The sequence below is a fragment of the Maylandia zebra genome, linkage group LG5 (assembly GCF_041146795.1).
Source record: "Maylandia zebra isolate NMK-2024a linkage group LG5, Mzebra_GT3a, whole genome shotgun sequence".
Lineage (NCBI taxonomy): Eukaryota > Metazoa > Chordata > Actinopteri > Cichliformes > Cichlidae > Maylandia > Maylandia zebra.
The window spans coordinates 30,831,679-30,851,033 of NC_135171.1; the positions used below are offsets into that span (position 1 = coordinate 30,831,679).

At 39.5% G+C, this 19,355-nt stretch overlaps 1 protein-coding gene across 3 annotated transcripts in view; it reads left to right on the forward strand.

Annotated features, from left to right (window-relative positions):
- The first annotated feature begins 10,508 nt into the window (after positions 1 to 10,508).
- The window catches only part of ripor3 (RIPOR family member 3), a 57,071-nt gene continuing 48,224 nt past the window's right edge, over positions 10,509 to 19,355 (forward strand). For 2 of the 3 annotated variants that reach the window (XM_004547359.3, XM_004547363.3), the window contains exon 1: positions 10,509 to 10,561. The gene's annotated coding sequence lies outside the window, so the exon portion shown is untranslated. Of the gene's footprint in view, positions 10,562 to 13,092; positions 13,410 to 19,355 lie in introns of those variants that run through there. The other variant, XM_004547360.5, reaches the window with a different exon arrangement.

Sequence of the window (19,355 nt, forward strand, 5' to 3'; positions counted from 1 at the left end):
TCTTAATAAGTAGGCTAGTATGTGTGGCATCACATACCAAAGACACTTTATGGCATGCATGATTTTAAATATCTAACAACAGCAGCAGCCTGGCAACAGTTGAACTACCACATTGTGGTTGGTCTTGGAAGGGTTTTCTTTACATCTATCATAATTATGACATACTACACTGCTAAAAAAAATGCTAAAATCTGGAAATGGTTGCCACTGATATATATTATCTTGGTTTTCACTGTTGTAGATCTGAGATGGGTTAAACAGGGAAAGGGACTGGGTGAACCTACATATTAAACCTACAGGACCCTCTCGACTGTGGCTCCCCATGTCATGAAGCTCCCAGCACACAGTTTTAGTGCTGGTGTTAATAGCAGAGCAGACTGCTTGGCTTGGTCCTTGATTTTGGGACAAAAATACTTCAATTCACAGATTCAGAGGTGTGTGATCCAATACCTTTGTCATCATAGCGTATGTTTAACTGATCATGTCTCAGAACTACAAACGTATACTATTCAATAAATGTCCTAGCACTATATTTACTGTAGTACCGGTACTGAAATAAAAGTACGGCTTTTTGATTCGAAGCAGAAGTAAACATTTATTTGAGTGATTTAGCTCCATTATCTCCACTTCATTAAGAATTTTGGTGTAAACAGGCTTTCCATAGATGAGGTTGTTCGAGTTGTATCAGTCAAATTTTAATTAAGCTACACAAAATTAGATTTTGACATGAACATTTTAAACAGTTAATATTTAGACTTTAAATTAAAGCATAGATAACATGTCAGTATTTAGGATGTTAGTAATATAATAAGGTTATTCTAACGACCTCATTCTTACAAAAGCAGACTTGCTGGCCTGTTTTGTGTTGCACCAGGCACTCAGCAAACACTAGATTTATGGCGCACATTAAGGCATTACAACCTATGCAATATAACCTATATTTGAAGCCTTGGGTGTAAGAAGGATAACACACAGACTAGGTTTAAAAAAGCCACAGTAATAGATTTATTTTTTCAGTAATACAGTAAAGAAGTCCACATTGCCAGCTTTCATTGCAGCCCCCTCACAGTGAATGACTATGCTACATATAAAAACAGTAAGTAAGAAGAACCTACATCCAGTAAGTGTTGTATTGGTACAATCAATAGGTGAAATCATACCCTGAGCTATTAGTCTGAAACTGTGCACAGTACACAGATCTACAGGACTGTTAGGAGTGGCAATAAATCGAACCAAATGCTTTTTGATATGTCTTCTGGGAGCCATGACTGTCTTCATAAAAATTTTAATGCAGTAGTTGTCTTTGATGCTACATATATTTAAGACTATGTGGACCCTATGTGTGATGGTACATCTAACGTCTGATTAATACTATCAGCATGATGAGCACTGCCAAACTGTATTTTTGCTACACAGAAATAAAGTTCTGACTTTCAAAGTCTGTTCTTTCACACACAGACTGCCTGCACTAAAATATGTGTTTATAAAAAGCCTCATCAGGAAAGTGTTTTGCTGGATTTCATTATATGGTCATTTCAAGCAATAACACAATCAGACAGTTAAGTGTTCTCTGGGCAACAACAAAAGTTTTGCTTTCTGGTGAAAACAAGAAAAAAAAATATACATCACTAATTCTAACACAAAAACATAACAAAGACAAAGCACTCATATTTGTTGATTGACAGGCAGAGTCTGTCTCTGAAATATGAATTAAAAATAACTGAGAGAGCTGCTTCTTTGTCATTATAATAAAGGAAATCATAGTCACCTTTGAACCAAAGTGACTGAATTCATGATTTTGTATTAATCAGTGATTGTTGATTAATCAATGATCAGTGAAATTCTTCGTGCCGCTGCGTATTGATAATGTCAGGCTCAGGAGGGACTCGGAGGCAGACCGTCACTTAAGTTCGTGATTTATTTACACACACAGACACCAGGTGCGAATATATATAGGTGAGGGGGCACAGGAAGAGGGTCTCCGGGAAGCACAGGCACGGGAAGAAGAGGGCTATGTACAAAATCCACTGAAGCTCAGGTAGCTCGGACTCCGGCTTTAGCTCACCAACGGCGGTCCTCAGGCTGGCGAGAATCCTGGCACAGAGAGGAAAGGCAGGTAAGTAGTGGCACGACAGAAACTCGAAAAACGGCTCAGATAGGTGATGACACTGACGAGTGTTACACAATAACCCAGCGAGGAAGCACTCTCAGCAGCCGCCTTAAGAAGTGAGTGAGATGATTGCTTGCAGGTGTCCGAGCCAGGGGCTGGAGCCGTCATGACTCCGCCCCGGTAGAGCGCAGTGCAGGGGAGAGAGAGAGATGCAGCACAACAAAAACACTTGTAGCCATACAGAGTCAGCCGAGAAGGCACAGGGTCATGACAGATAAGCACTTCATCGACCAAACATGGATATCACAACAAGTGTTTTCATTCATGAAACAGGATGTCATTCGAGGAAGGAAGGCCACTGAGTGATCTCCTATAAATTTCCATTTGTGATATTTAATTCTTATTTATCGATATTATTATTTGGCTCATTTAATCTTCTCTTTGATTTATTAGGACAAACGTTAAAGAGTGCCATCTGATAGGCTAATTTGCTTTGCATGGTTAACTTGACTGTTTCGTTCACTAATTCAGTCATTTAGTTTCTTATCTTTGCATGTTTTCTGGTTAGTCTCAGTGAGAATTAAAGTCTAGCCTACATGAATGCATGGCCTTATCTTGTTCAACCCACAGTAATTAAGTAGTTTAACTCACAGTCTTATCGGTGTAATTCAGCTCTTCCTCTGTCTCTGTACTGCATCTTGAAGGAATCAGTAGGAACTGTGCTTCTCTATTTTTGCCTTGTTTGGACTCAGGTGGAAAAAGCTGGAGCACTCTTATAAACTAAAGTCAAGCATGTAATCACTCATATCATCAGTACTGTGTCGTTTTTGTGCAATAAAAGTGTCACTTTTGTTGTTTTTCATATTTTTCTCTACCACTGTTTGACATTTGTAAGCAAACAAAGAATAGATCTGCAAACACTTAGTAATACGACGACAAGTGACTCAAATTGGAGTCACTGGTACAATAAATCTTACATGTTGCCTATGTCGCCATAACATGAATAAGTTATACCACAGCAAAAATTAGCATCACAGCTCTGACAGCATGATGCAACAAAGAGATCAAGCGGGAACAGTTAGTCCAAGCCTAAAAATAAAACCTCTAGCATGTTGGGGGAAAAGAATCCTCTGTAAGATGATGGACAACTGCTGTCAACAATGTTTTCTTACACAGATAAACAGAAAACACACAACAAAAGGACACGACTGAACTCCAACCCATACATAGAGAAGATCTGATTATTTCCATTTGTGAAATCATTTTGTTGACTGAATCAATGAAAGCTGGAAAATCTGAGTCACTTTATTGTGTGCATCCTGTAGAAACACTTCTGGATTAAGGAAAATGACTGTTTAATGAAAGTAGGCCGTAAAGGCTTCTAATCACAGCTGATCATGCATCCTACTCTGACATGCCAAGGTTAAATGCGCAGTAGCTGTACTGTATACTCCATGGCGCAGTCACAGTGCAGCAAATGATTCTGGCAGACAAGCATCCATGCATACATAATTAGCGTGCCTGCCATTGTAGATATTTACCTGACTGTCTATCCAGCATTTTCGAAACGATGTCTCTCCTGGGGGTGGAGGGATGAGCGCACCGGTTGTATCATGCATGTAAAAACTGACATTTCTGGTATGGTTAAATGTAGGTGTAAATGGTAATCACTGCATTTCTTCATGTTCTAGATGGTAGCAAGAGAGGGCAACAGAAAATCTCCTCCTGCACCTAACCTGCACTCCTACTGACACAGCCACTGCAGTCTATCATTTATTAAAGGATTTAGAGATGAAAAGGCATAATGAAATTCAAAACTCAGATATGTATTAATCCACTACTTGGACTGGAGATAAGGGAGTTCATGTGATTTTTATATTGGCAGTTTGGTATTCAATGGCAGGCATGCAGAAATCTGTCCATGGCATGTTAGAAAGAAAGCATGAAATTGGTTTGACTATGATTTGATTATGATTTGGCCTGTCATTGGCTATTGGATTTCCTTGACAGGCTGGAATGGACTCACAAGGTAAATAAAACTTTTCAGCCAAACAGGTGTTTAGTGACAAAGCTGTACACCCACAAGGAGTGATCGTCTTCTTTTGGCTGAAGTTAGACTACGAGAGCCTCACTTAATCAGAGCTTGGGAGTGCCATCTTCAAAATCCATCTCCCAGCCAGTATCTTACCTCTGCACATTCCCAAACTAGCTCAGTCGTACCTCTTTCTCTTGGTCTTTGAATTGTCCAGCCCTTACCTGCTGTACATGCATGCCACTCCTAGAATTCAGCATTTTTTCCCCAGTTTCACCTCTTCATAGCTGGTCTCACTGCTATCATGCATCAAGTAGAAAAATGCAAAGCTTACAGAAAAAAGGTGGAGAAAAGAGCCCTTTCTTTTGGGTTTGTCAGTGGTCTAAGTCTGCCTGTTTACCTAATGTATCACATGCTCTTTTAGAATTACTTTTTACATGTATTTCTTTAACCAACCTACTAGCATTGTGAAGAATAAGTATGTAAGTAAGTGCATCTCTCTGTTTGGAATAAAGCTTACACTCTTTTTAATCCAGAGAGTTGAATGCAGAGTCCACTGAGTTGGACAATGTTTGGCCAAGGAAGAGTTAAAATATTCGGCATCTGTTCCACGCACCCCTGCAATCCCCATAGATCCTGTCTGCTTTCTCCTGCTTTTCCTCCCTCCCTCTGCTCTTCATCCCTCCTCTTCTCCTCTTCACCCTCCTTCCTTCCTCCAGTCACTTGGCCCTGAGCCCAGAGAGAACTGGAAGAAGGAACAGACTTTTTGCTTCCCCCTCTGCTCCCACCTCCCCCAACCCCACTCCCCGCCCTCCAAACAAAAATAATGTTCAGATCCTGTGCGTTTTTGTTACCCAAATGTGTTGGTTTCCTTCTGAATAGCCTTCTTCTCATGGAGCTAACTTGTGATAACTCAAACTAAACACCAAAGGAAATAAGCTACAACACACTCCAGCTGCTGCATCTTTGTATGTGGTGTCACAGGCTTGTGAACTCTCTCGCTTCCCTTCCCACGGAGCCACTGAGTATGCCACATGCATGGTACAATACACACATTTCCCAATAATCCATCTCTTAGCAGTAAACCTATAGTATGCCTTCTCTACGTGTCACGTTTCCCATCACATCACATCATCCTTATCTGGTATTTGTCAGTTCTGCTCTGCTGCAAATACACATAGGTGTACACATATGTATTTAAATCAATAACAAATCAAATGATTCACAAAAAGAAAAGTCAACTGAAGACTAAAAAGAAGAGGTGAGAGATTGTCAAATAAATCAGTGAAATGTAACCAATCAACAAGTTCAGTGAAGGTGCACTTGAAAAATTAAAACACCCATATATTTGCTTATTTCCAATAAAGTAACTGCAGACCCAGTATGCGCAACACAGTTCAATAAGCCACAAACCAAATCCTCTAAAGAGACATAAAACTTCACTTGCAGCAAAATGCAACTCTATTATAGAATAGAATAGAATAGAATAGCCCTTTATTGTCAATGTATGCACAGCGAAATTATGGGTGCTCCATACCAATTGTGCAAAAGTAAAACGATATATATGAATTCTAAAGACAACAGGAATAAATATCATATACAAGAGATATATAGAGTCTAGAGGAATATATACAAAGAAAGAGAAAGGCAAACAATGGAGAGCATAGTGCTTGAAAGCAGTGCAAAGGATTTGTTCTGAGTATGTGAGTCCATATGTGAGTGGCCTGAGTGATGAGGGTTACTCAGACCATGAGTCAGATTGGGGAGATGGGTGGGCAGGGGTTGGGTGTGGAGGGTGGGATAGCGTTTGTTATCAACAGTTAGTACAATCTGCATTCATTTTAGCTGTAAAATAAGTCAACAATTAAACTGAACAAATTGGCAGTTTATGTTTAAAATCAAAATAAAACGACATAAACACAGTCAAAGGAAAAACCTCAGCAACATATTAGCTTGATGTTTGTACTTCTCACCATTCTTTCTGGTTTGACCCCACCCATATACTTACATATGCTGATGCGATCTCATTGATAGTGACTATGTCATCTACCATGAATTTGCCACGTGGAATTTTCCGCTCACTTTCCAGTTTTAATCAGTGCATTGCATCAGTACAGTACAGTGAACTATAGCTGGCAGAACCAGAGCAGCTACAGTTACTGTTGCAGGAGCCTTGATTTTGATTGTCTCTGCACAATTCAGTAAATGAATATTACACACATGCAGACCAGGTGTTTGCATATGTTTGTTTTAATCAGAAGAATAGATGCAAAAATCACTTTGACTGTGATGATATCATTATAATTTGTGTTTGATTGAAGTTTTATTGAGTTACCAGCTCATGTATTGTTTGGTGTTAAATGATACTGCCATACTGCTTTATTATTTGTCATTTTGTCTGTATTTGTTTTTTCTATTCTGTCTGCATAATAATGACTACGAGCCGCAAATATATCTATTTTGTGATATCGGTCATAGTTAAAGGAAACAAACAAGAGAAGTTTTCCTGTATAAAACACAACCATTTGGTCATTTCAGTCCCATTATATCACCATTTCCCTCATTTGCTTCATGTCCCTGTGAGACTTGAAGATGTTTCTATTGATGTACATGCACCATCATACCTGTCTAATCTCCGTAAACCTTATAGTCCATCCCTTACTCTCCGTGCTATGTCTTGCTGAATCCTTTTGGCGCATTTATTCTTATTTTCACTTAAGTTTATTCTCTTTGTTTTTATAACTGTTACCATCCTGGTGGGTCGACTTTGGTCTTGTTGAATCTATGGCATCAGTTTGTGGTAAAGTCCATGTCTGTGCTGCCAGCGAGATTGCTGTAAACTTGAAAACAACAGCATCTTTGTAACCTGTGTTCTCTCTCCCTCCCCTCTTTTTTTCTCTCAAGTTTCTTGCTGCTCGACCACGAGCCATCCTGATACCTTTTTCTCTCTCTTGTCTGTTCATGCACAACCCACAACCTCACCTCTTTGCTTCTCTCTCCCACTGGATTAACAGTTTTCTTTTCTGTTTGTTGTTGATGACAGGAAATTTTTTAATGTCTCCCTAAATCCATTTTTTCATATATATTTATGGTTAATTTAATTTTTCTTTGAGTTCTGTAGGTGAAGCAGTGATTGTGACTAAGGCTAAAGGTCTTATCTTCTTCAGCTACGTGGACTCCAAAACTAGACCATTGGATGCCGTGGAAAAACAAGCCGTTCCTTTCGAAAGTGTAAGCTGATTAAGTCATGTTTTGACTTCAAGTGTCACAACAGATTAGTGATATTTCAAGAGAGCGATGGGGGAGTTGCATCCCAGCAGGCTTTTGTAGACAATTGTTCCTCAACGTCAATGTCAATTAACATAAATGATTATAAAGAATTTTCCTTTCTCAAAGCTAAGGAGTCATTAAATAGATATTTTGTGCTTCGTTTGAGGGAGTACAGCAGAGAATTAAGAAATAATTGAGCGCTTTGAGGATTCGGCTTTATTCTCTGAAATGTATTTAGGTTCCATGTAAAAACGTGTGAAGGTAAAGCAAAACACAGAGCCTGCAAGATTTAAGGTCTTGGTCTTCCTGTCAGTTCTTGTCCTGTTATGTAGAGCATGGAGCTAACATGCTAGCACTGCAATGATGAGCTCTCACATTCACATGCTAAAATTGTAAGCACCCAAGGTACACAGCATGTATTTTTAGATAGCTGCTTGAGCTCCAAGCATCACTCGCATGTCCTACTTTATTTGTAGTTACAACTCAGATTTAAATATGGGGGCTCGCACTTACATTTGCTTCAGCTTGATTTAGAACATGAACTACTTTTATAAAATTTTTCTACTGAGAAAGTTTAATCTAAGATCTGTTTGATGTTCTCAAGCACGTTGAAGATGCCCATTGCAATAAGGTATGGAATTTTGTGATTTTTTTTATTTATTCAGAAGTCAGAAAATGTGAACTCTGTTTGGTAGATTATTAGTGCAAATGTAGAAATACTTATTTTCAGTGCAAGCCATGTTCTTCGATTGATCTAACCAACAAGATCCTCTGACACTGAGGATTTTGCACTTCACAGTTGTTTTTTCTGGGGAAGCCATTGCATGCTTTGTGTGAGGTAGGTGTGTAAATTAATGTAAACAAGAAGACCAATAACCCTCATAGATTCTTCAGAAGCAGAAAATAAACAGTCTGCATGTAGATGACACAAATGTGTTCCTTGAAAATAGGGTTTCCCCAAAGACAGGAGGATTATAAGCGACTGCCAAGATGTTGTGGTTGCCACTCATGTGTGAAGCCACACACACAGACGCAGCTTGGCTGCTGCAGTTCCCCTTTGGCAGCCATGTTGACTCCACGGTCTGGTCCATGGCTGTTGCTATAGTAACTGATGCTGATCTGCTGAGTATTGGGCATCTCGCCCTGGCACTTCTGCGAAGGACGTTGCAACATATTTGCAACAAGAGCAGCAAAATGATCAGGCAACGACTGCTTTCTCACAGTAATAGTGAACTCTGACCCGCAGACAGCTGAGATCATTTTTAAAAAACGAATTTCACACGAACCAATGCGTGATGAAGCCATGTGAAAAGTTTCTAAGGTTTGGCTCTAGTTTAATGGAGCTGGGAATTTAGTTTGAGCTTCTCTAAACACACTGCCAGGCAATTTGTGATTCAGTTCAGAATAGGTTTAGACACTGAGTAAGTTCATCTTCTGTGTTTTTGTATTTCACTCTTCAAAAGGTTGGACATGAAAAATGTGGTGACAAAAGTTCAGAAGGTTATGCAGTGCACCAGATGTTTAAACTACGCTTCCTGTACATGTAAAACTTGGGGTGTAAAAGGAGTCAATGTTTTTCACTTAGTAGCATCGTATTAACAGCAGAGGGCATCGTGCTACAATGCTAAAGGACATCTCTGATAACTTCAGTTAAAGCTCAAGAGTGCACACTGAATATGAACTGGGCAAAAACCATTTACACAGTTTTACTTTTATGATTGGCGCTTCAGAGTCAAAATACTTTAGCACAGTTTGTGCTTCGATAATTGAGGTGATTTACCCGGTGATTCAGTTATCAGTGTTCTGCATGTGCTTGTCTCAAAAGTACTTATTCTAGACAAACCTCTGGATCATTTTTCATGTCCTTAAAAAATCAGTGCACTAAATGACCATGTTTTTTTTCTCACTCAAACATCTGTTCTAAAAATTAACACAACAAATTCAGACAAAGTCAACTGCAACTCTACAATAAATATGAAAATGCAATAATGTATTTTTAGGTTGTACAGATGGACGATGTAGGATTTTACCTTTCTGTTCCCATCACAGTGTGGTTCACAGACAATTATAGCTTTTAAACCATCTTACTCTTGTGTTGCAATGTTTGACTCATCAGGATGGAAGGTTTGGAAGTCAGTCACATGATCAGATGTCTCTCTTGCTCACAAGCGACATGTCTGGACATCAAAGATGGGTTACAGTCTGTACATAAAAGATGGGTGTTGCTTTTATGAATGTCTTGACTGAAGGATGGATCAGATTTACAATGAAAGGACACAATGCAATAAATCACATAGTACTACCCCAAAACATACCTGGTGTTATCATCTAGTTTACTCTAAATTTGAACATTGCTTACAAAAGATGCACCATGCCTTATCGAAGAAGGCTCAGTACCGGTGATCAAAAACTAAAGTATTACTGAGTACATAAAGACAGTGAAAAGTAGGGTGATTTTCTTATCAGACGTCGTCAAAAGTTGCCCTCTGCTGGCTAACAGAAAGAATTCAAGTTTAAGATGCTGAAACTTTCAGAGCTGTAGACAAAGCTCATGTTTTATAACCCATCTAAGTAATGGATCAAATTTAACTTGTTATAGATCTTTTTTCAAATCTAAAAGTATTTTATGTTAAACAAAAGAGAGTTTAAGACATTTAGCAAGAACTTTATCCCAAACATAGAAAGGACTGTCAACCACACACACACACACACACACACACACACACACACACACACACACACACACACACACACACATTAGTTTCACATTAAAACAGCACACTAATTAAATGATGGTCCAACATTCTATACTATCCAAAACTGTCCTTGAATAAACTGCAGTTGGTCCTAACAAAGATGAAAGTAGCAGCATGCAGACACACACACACACACAGACACACACAAATGCACAGTCAGCTGTTACAGAGAGTGTGTGATGAGGGAGTGGAGAAGCCGAGGCCTCCAGATACTCAGGATGGCAGCTCTCCACCCTTATCTCTGCCTACCATGCGGTAGTGTGTGTGTGTGTGTGTGTGTGTGTCTGTGTGTGTGTGTGCGTGTATGTGTGCATGTGTATGAGCCAGCTGAAGTAAATATCAGACTACATCTCTGAGCAAGCAGCCAGGTGATCACGAGTGTAGCTGTTCACGGTATGTGCATTTTTACATATATATATATATATATATATGTATATGTGTGTGTGTGTGTGTGTGTGTGTGTGTACATGCATCTTATTGAGATATGACGGAAACATTTTTGCATTTTAAACCTTAGTGGGTGTGTTTTTGGGTGTGTGCATTAATATCTGCCATATGTATATCAAATACTGGTAACTGACCCCCCAAGCCCAAACCCACAAAGCTCTTAATAAAGTTTTATTAACTTAAAACAAATCAGCCCAAATATGAAAATATGGAGTCGGACATATTCATCTGTATTTTTTAATAATTTGAACACTTGAATCATTTATGTTTTCCGATACTGAAGATCAAAATGTATTTGACTATCAGAATTTCTCTATTGTTTGTTAAAAATAGATTTAGAAATACTTATAATTAATTTATCATAATGTGCATCATTATTGCCTCATTGTATTGCTTCAGCTGGACAGATTATCTTCAACACCAGTGGTGTAATCCAGCGGTCCCCAACCCCCGGGCCTCGGACTGGTACCGGTCCGTGAGTCGTTTGGTACCGGGCCGCGAGAGTTGAGGCTCAGGTGTGAAATGTGTGGTTTTCAGGGGTTTTTTTGGTTTTCAGTGTTATTTTGTTATCGTTTTTATCGTTAACTTGGTTTTCCTGGGTCTTTTCACGTGTGTTATGAATAAATCTTCTTTTTTCGGTACCGGTACTAGTTTTATTTTGTTGTATTTATCCGCGACACCTTAACGGCCGGTCCGTGAAAATATTGTCGGGCATAAACCGGTCCGTGGCGCAAAAAAGGTTGGGGACCGCTGGTGTAATCAACATCAGCAACACTGTGTACTGAAGCAGCTTCCATAAAAATGCCAAAAAGGCAAACTAAGGCTAAACACTCAGTGGTGTCAGTGCTCCTACATCAGGGCTTCAGCCACCAGGCTGATTTGGAGAATTTCACACAACAGCTTTTAGTTTAATTGCAACTTCAAGGGCTTTGGTCAGAGTGAGATGTCTTCTGAGGTTTTCACACAACAACAAGAAAAAACTCTGGGTTGTTCCAACTTTAAACAATCCAACATTTTTCAATTTGTGTTTACAGACTGCACATTTCTGTCTGATGGCTCTGTCAGCCTCTAATGTGGGCGTGCTAATAACACAAATAACAACAACAAAAACAACATAAGAATGTGAGACTAAAATGAGCTGCAAGGCAAGCAGTTTACCTGCACTGGGTTCAGCTTTACATTTCATCTCCTTCTTTTTGTGTTCATTTTTTAATGTTTTCTGGTGCCATTAAAGGGGAATTATCTGCACTTTGGCCAAACTGTGATCGCCTGAAATCTGAAGAATATTTAAGTGCGACAGAGATTTCTTTTTAATTAGAGTAATTTAAATTCAAGTGGGTCAAACCAGTAAAAGTGTGTAATAACCAACCGTATGCCGTGTGCAACTTGTAGACAGGTTGCTGTTTCCTTCTTTTAAAGGTTTTGAGTTGTTTTTTTGTTTGCTTTGTTGCATAAGTAAGATGTGAAAGTGAAAAAGAAGAAGATTTATATATTTATATACAAGTATGTGATTTAAAGCAAACCCCTCCCAGGTTATAAGTTGTTAGGGGTTTGTTGTCTTTTCTCGCCTTCACTCAATTTGGAGGTTCGCTCTCTCCACTCTACATTTACATCCAAGCGTATAGATGTGACGACTCTGCTTGCAGTGTTCAATGTTTATTTTTCTGAATGCATGGCCATCAGTCAGCACTGATGTATGTGGTCTGCGCTGGAGCCAAGTTCCTTAGTTTAAAGCCAAACATGATACTCGCCAAGCGCAGCTGGGGGAAGGGGAAGAAAAAGAGGGAATGGGGAAGAAGGAGGAGGAGGGGATCTTCTAAAAAATTTTCATTTGCAACTCAGAAAAGACAAAGAAAGTAAAAGCAAAGGGCAGTAACAGGGAAGGTGAAGTTAAAAGAAGAGCTTAAGATTAGAGGATAGTTAGAAAGGGAGAACACATATCACCCAAAGGAGAGCGGAAGGAAAACGAGAGATTTTGAGGTCATAAAATAATCAAAGTAGGGACAGTTTACGAGAGAGAGTATCACAGAGTCGAATGGAAGGAAGCAAGGAAAATAACAGATCAGAGATGGCAGAAAGAAGAAATGAAGCATCTAAACAATGACTGGAAAAGAAGAGAGGAGAAAACGGGAAGCTGGGAAAAGTGGAAACAGTTGATTGAAGGAGGAGGCATGAAAAGAAAGATACCGAATGACAAGTGTTGAATGTTCTGAAGAGGGGAGGCAGGCTGAATGCGAGAGACAAGCTCAGAGAGGGAGAAAGAACCAAAGTGGTTCAAGAAAAGAAATTTGTTTAACAAAAATCAAGGATGGGAGAGAAAGGGGTGATGAAGAGCAGGAGGAAACTTTGTCAGATTCAGTTAATGCAGCTAAAGGGAAAAAGGGCAGATTTTAAGCGCGGGAAGCCCTGAAAGAGGAGGAGAGAAAGACAGAAGAGGGAGTGGAGAGGGAACCGAGGGGGAGAAGAGAGGAGGAGAGGCAGAGCTGGAAAACAGTGTGTGACAGAAGAAGAGAGAGCAGATATGAGAAGGAGTGAGGAGACCTGAGAAAAGAACCTAATTCAGCATTGTGTTTCCAGCCAGCCTCTCACACTGCTGTGAAACCCTCTTGAGCTGCGCTGCTGCTGCATGACTGAACGCTATCAGTCCTGAGCAGGCAGCCGACAAACCCACACACACACACACACACACACACACACACACACACACAAATGGATATGACTCGTCCGCTGAGGTGGTTTGGTGTGGTGGACTTGGAGTGACAGTTGGGAATAACTGGTTTCTTCGTCCTGTCAGGTAGGTTTAATATGACTTTAAAGATTATATTATATCATGTGGACTTATATTAGTGATAGTTTGTGTTTCTGAGCATTAACGAAGCATTAATGTGAAAGCTGAATGCCTTATTCTTGCAAAATTAGTCCAGGAAAAGTGTCTCTTTTTTTGCCTTTTCTCGTTGTTGATCTCTGGTTAATTTCTACCAGCCGACCTGAAACATTCATTAGAGTTAACATATTTCCATATCTGATATTTGATATCCCAACAAAAAACATTTGGAATCTGGTCTTTTAAGGGAAATCAGAAACTATTTGTATCAATATTTGTATGAAGATGCAAAATCTTTTTGTGTTTTTGTTTTTTTTGCCACAGTAAGGAAGATTCTCTGCTTGTGTAGCTCCATGTTGCCTGATTAGAGTTTTTTTTAAAGCTAAAACTTGGTAGTTTGAGTGTTTTCCATGATATTTAGAACCAAAGAAAGATTTGTTTTTCATGCTGTTTGTTTTAAGCGTTTTCAAGTGTGGAAAAATACAGTGTAAATTGGGCAGGTGATCATGACTGTGCCTGGTTCCACCCGGCTTAGAGGATAAAAGGTCTCCTTAGAACATACACAGAACAGGGCAGGGATGCAGGTTTTCCAGGTTTAGCAGCCCAGAGTGGCCGGATATTGTTGGTCTCAGTCACAGTATCTTCTGAACTCTGAGTCAGTCTGTGACATCTGCATTAATCCAATGATTTTACAGACTTCTTTCCTCCAGTCTTTGCAGAATTGTTGCCGTGCATTTTTAGATTTTGTGTTTCTTATAAACATCTTTACCGAAAATAAAAAAACTTTCTACACTTTTATTTTAACTGTCAAGGTCAGAGAGGTATTTCTGAAATGTTGATCACCAGATGCACTTTACTGTATACTGACACGGTGTCATCTCAGTTCATCAATTGCTGTAGTTTTGAAGCCACAGGCATCCTTTGGCACTGGTGCCCTGACACACCTGCCGTGACAATATCCAACCCAGTATCACAGCAAAACATGTAACAGACACTTTGCCATGATATTGAGTTGGGGTTGGGCAACCATATCAGATGGAGAGAGCAGACAGTCCTGCTTAAAGGAATAGTGTAAAAGTCACAAGACTGTCACCCACTGTCGTGCCATCTTTGTATTTTGCACTTCCTCTTTTGCTGTTTACCTGAATTGAGGCCCAAAACTACTTGGTTAGTATTAGAAAATGATTTGGTTTTGTGGTTTACACCCCTTCATAACTTTTGCTTCCTAACCTAAACACTGAAAATGATGCTTAAAGTCACCCAGTGGGATCCTGAAAAGTAAATATCTGGCAAACTGGGAGACCAGTCTCACCAACTGCAACCAGCGGGTCACGGCACCAACATCAAAGGGAACCTTATCACTCCCACTTATCAGTTTTATTGTGCAAATCCATTGTATTATATATCCTCACACTTAACCCACTTCCCCAACTCCTCAATAATATAGATAAAGATCAGCTACTACCAGGGGTTAGTACCTGATCTTCCTTCCCAGGTCATCACTAGCTATTTTATAATCTATTTTTACACATGCTCAAGTAGTGATGCATTAAACTGAGTAGTTAACTTCACTGTTACTCACCCTCCCAAAGCAAAGAGAAGCACATACACGGTGTTTGCAGCCTCCTTCTTTGTTTCTTGATCTTTCTTCAGCCTAGTACTGTAACTGGGTGTTTGTGTGGTCAAATATAGCTACTTACTACTCCTTCTAATACAATATCCTGTTTACTGTGACAATGTATAAGTAATCTGGCAGTAATTCAGTATCCGCTTCATTCTTGAGCATATTTTCAGACAAAGCCTGGCATCTGTTCAAGGTATCAGTGACACAGTTTGTGACCTTACATCTTGCATCAATGATTTTCTTTTTTCAGTTTTAAATTAAAACATCTCCAAATGTTTTCCCCCCTCTGCTCTTTTGTATTCTGTCCCGCCCTGTATCCTCATACTTCTCCTCCTCTCCACCTTTTCCGTTCCTTCAAATACATAAAGGGTATTTGCTCTCATAGACTTTCAGTTTCTCATGAACCCCCTCAGCGAGTGCAGCTCAAACTGACAAGCTGCCAGAGAAAATATCAACACAACAAGCCGGGTCAGAATCTGCTGCTCGCGTACCCTCACTCCACCCCTTCCTCCCACTCCCTCCCCTCTGTCCTTCTCCTCATTTTATTCTCCTGCACAGTATTTATGTCTCGTTCTTTTCTCTCTCACCATCTATTTCCTGGCTCCTTTGATTTTCGGGGGATTTTCTTAGTCCAAGTCTTCCCTGGTTTTGTTAAGTTCATGTGGTGTGTTGTGTGTGGCTTTGGCTACACGGATCATTAGATAGACGCAGTAGGAGGTCAGTGGTTCCATTGTGGTTGAATTAAATGCTAACACTTGTCACTGAGGAAAATGCGCCTGAGGGGATCAAGAGACACTTAACAATAAAGAAGGTGGTTGGGCTGTCTGTGTCGGTCACTCTTCCACATTTGCTGGTTCCACACTAATTGGCTCAGACTTCTGAACAATGGCAAGATTACTGGTGGGGACGCAGACTAGCATTTGTCTTTATGATTTAATGAAGCATGCAGCTATTTGGTATCGTTGTCGTCACTGTTTTGTTATCAGTCAGATTTACATTGATTGTTGTGTTTGAGGAGACTTTATCTAGCTGGTTTTGAAAGGATGGGTGGCAGAGGGGAGACTGAACGGTGGATTAAGCAGCTGACAGGTGATGAAGTCATTTTCAGCCTGCAAGTCAATTGTGTAGCTGTGCTGTGTTTGTCTCACGCTTTACCAAACGATTGCAGCGATGCATGGTTTAGTTTTGCTTGCTGAAAAGAAAGCAAGGAAGAGGTATGACATGACAACACTAAAACAACAGAAATGACATAATCTGCAGACATTTTTTTTTATTTAAAGAAATAATGTACATAAAAAATACCTAACCTGAGATAAACAAGTGTAAACTCACAGAGCGAAGAGGATCAGTTTTATACACGATTGCAGTCACTTATTTTCTAACCACTCCAGCGCACAGCAGTCTAGGAAAGAAATTAACTGTGTTTGTGTGATTGGATCAGATATAAATATAAAAACATACTGGGTTTAATTCTTCCACGCACGTGAGGGGTGAAGGTTGGGATATGTTTTCTCTGCCATTTTTTTTGTGATGCATGGGAAAAAGAAGAAGCTACTTAAATTCGGAGTGAGATGCTGATCACGCTCTTTAGTATTTCAAAATTTGACACTGGACTTTTGAGGAACATTTGAAGTTTGTGTGCCATATGTGTGTATGTGTTGGTGTTTACATGTACAAATCTGAGGTAAATGCTGCATGCGTGTGACATGTGTGCAGACGTACAGCTAAAACTGTCTGATGACTCCCCTTTTGCTTTGCCTCTGAACACATTAGTAACACTAACATCATGACATCACCCACCAGATGCTTTTACAGGACCCACGTGAGCACAGACTCACTGAAAGCTTATCTTGACCCATGCTCTGTGACCTCCAGGTTAGGTCCATGATCCCTCTGGAGAAAATGATGAACTGAAAGAAAAATCCACAGCTTGAAGAAATCTATTCCTCCTGCCCCACATGAAAATGTTTTGTTCAGAACATGATCTTTTTATGTGCCAAATGAAAGCCCCACAAAGCTGTTTATTTGCTAGCAAATAAATTAAATGTCAATTGAGGGAAGTAATCCAGAAGAGCAGATGGAAGCACTACACTGAGCCTGATTAATTACACCACAGTGACATGTTAGATTCTTTCTAGAAACATTTCTGGATGCGATGGACTAGCTTTGGCTAGCAGATCTATGCAAAGCTTCTGTTTTATCTTGTGAAAATTTGTTGGGGTTGATTTGAGATTTGTCATCTGTGAGTAAAAAGGAAAGTGAAAAATAGAGAAAAATGTCAGAAGATGTCATTAACCCACAGTTAATCTGTAGCTCCCTTCAGTATTGTAAAAAGAGTTTCAGCTCATTTATTAGCTCTGCGGCTACACTTTATTGCTTTGGTTCCCTCCTGCTGTTCTCAAAATGTTGTTACCGGGTTTAAAACCCAGTATGTTTTTTATATAAAACCCAATGTATATGCCACGCTCAGTGCCAAACTATGCACCAAATCAAGTGAAATCTTGAGACACACTGAGGTCATTTCATGTCAACTGGCCAAATGCTCACAGCCTGACCAGCTCTGATTTCCAGGGTGATGACACACATCTTATTTTAGCTTTCTAATGTTATTAGTTTGCTCACAAAAATATTTTTGTAATGAAGTTAGGGGCATTTCTGAGCCATCTTTTCTGAGCAGCATGTTCTTCCACTGGGCTGTCCCACTGTAAAAAATTCAAAGCCGATATGAGGATGAAGAATCCTGTGCTCAGGAGAAAGTAGAGTTAAGTGAAAAGAAGAGAGGTTTGACCATTCCTCTAACTTCATCACCAAAATATTTGTCCAAACAGGTAACAGCAGTAAGCTAAAATTTGGTAGTTTTCCTTGACAAGTGCATCATCACCTCGGAAAGTTTTTCAGGGAAGTGAGAGATGGTCAAGCTTTTACTTAAATTTGGTCAGTTGACATGGAATGAGCCACTAGAGAACAACACTATTCTTCTCGTCAGAGTTAGATAACATTTAGTGGTCAGAGATGTGCTAAATTAGAAGCTTGCTGCTCAGCTTTGCATTAACACTGGAAATGAGCAAGTCTGTATAAATACAATGTAACCAACACAGCATCACACATTGGTCATTAACTGTTTTCAGCAGATGTCATCAGCAAATGCAGGATCTGAATGGGACACTCAGGCACACTATAAATCCACTTTCATACCTCCCTGAAGCATACTCTGCATTATCTTGATGTTCGACTCTAATCTATGAACTAAATGTGATAATGTTTTTAATTAGACTTAAAGCAGGTGATTGGGAACATAAGTTCATCAGGAAATGTTTACTGAGGCCACAGAGCGAGAGTGCTGAAGAGTGGTTCTCAGGTCCTGCTCACAATAAGAAAAAAGAAGGCTTAAGGGACTGTACTGGCTTCACTTTTGAGACCTGGAAGATACAGCTATTTTTTTTTTATATACAGTCTGTGGAAAGAAATAGTAATAGAAATAGCCACAGTGACTATCATCAGTGACTGACACATAATGACCTGATAAAATCAAAGCCCTGAATGAGTGGTATCTAACTCTAAAATTACAAAACAAAACCTCTGGGATCCCCACAAATGATTGGCAAGCTCGTGCTGTACATGTTATCATGCTGTAAGCTTCAGTTTATAATTATAAATGTTTTGAGAAAGAACAATAACAGATAGGCTTAAATCAAATTACCATTTAGAACAGCGTTTGTTCTTATCTCAAAACATCTGTATTTGCGGTTAGGACCTTCACGAAATCTTTTTCAGGACTAAAATGTGCTTTGAATTAATGGGGGAAATAATTCAAGAGTAGGAGTGATTTCTTTTGCAATGGTGGATATCAGATTATTGGAAGGGAATATTTCCATTGTTCCACGACCGCTCATATGTCTTTATTTTAGTGGGAGTGAAGACAAACACAGACTTTTTTTTTTCTAAATACATAAAGGGACTTTTGTATGAAGTCTCTTAGAAACTTGTGTAAAAAAAAAAACTACCCACTCAGTCACTTAGTGGTTTCAGCTCAGCTAAACTGGTCTCTTAACTGGTTTTGGTCAGGTGTACTGTGCATGTATAAACAGATCTGTAGCTCTTACTGTCAGTACGTCATCCCGTTACATAACTCATGTTAACTACAGCGAAATACCCCGACGATGACTGGAATGTGTCGAGTTTTGACCTGGCGGCTGTGGTCGAACAGGTTTTTCAGCAACAAGTACTCTGCATGTGTTCATTGTCAGAAAAGCAATTATTTTTCATTGTCATGGCAACGTAGTTCCAGTATG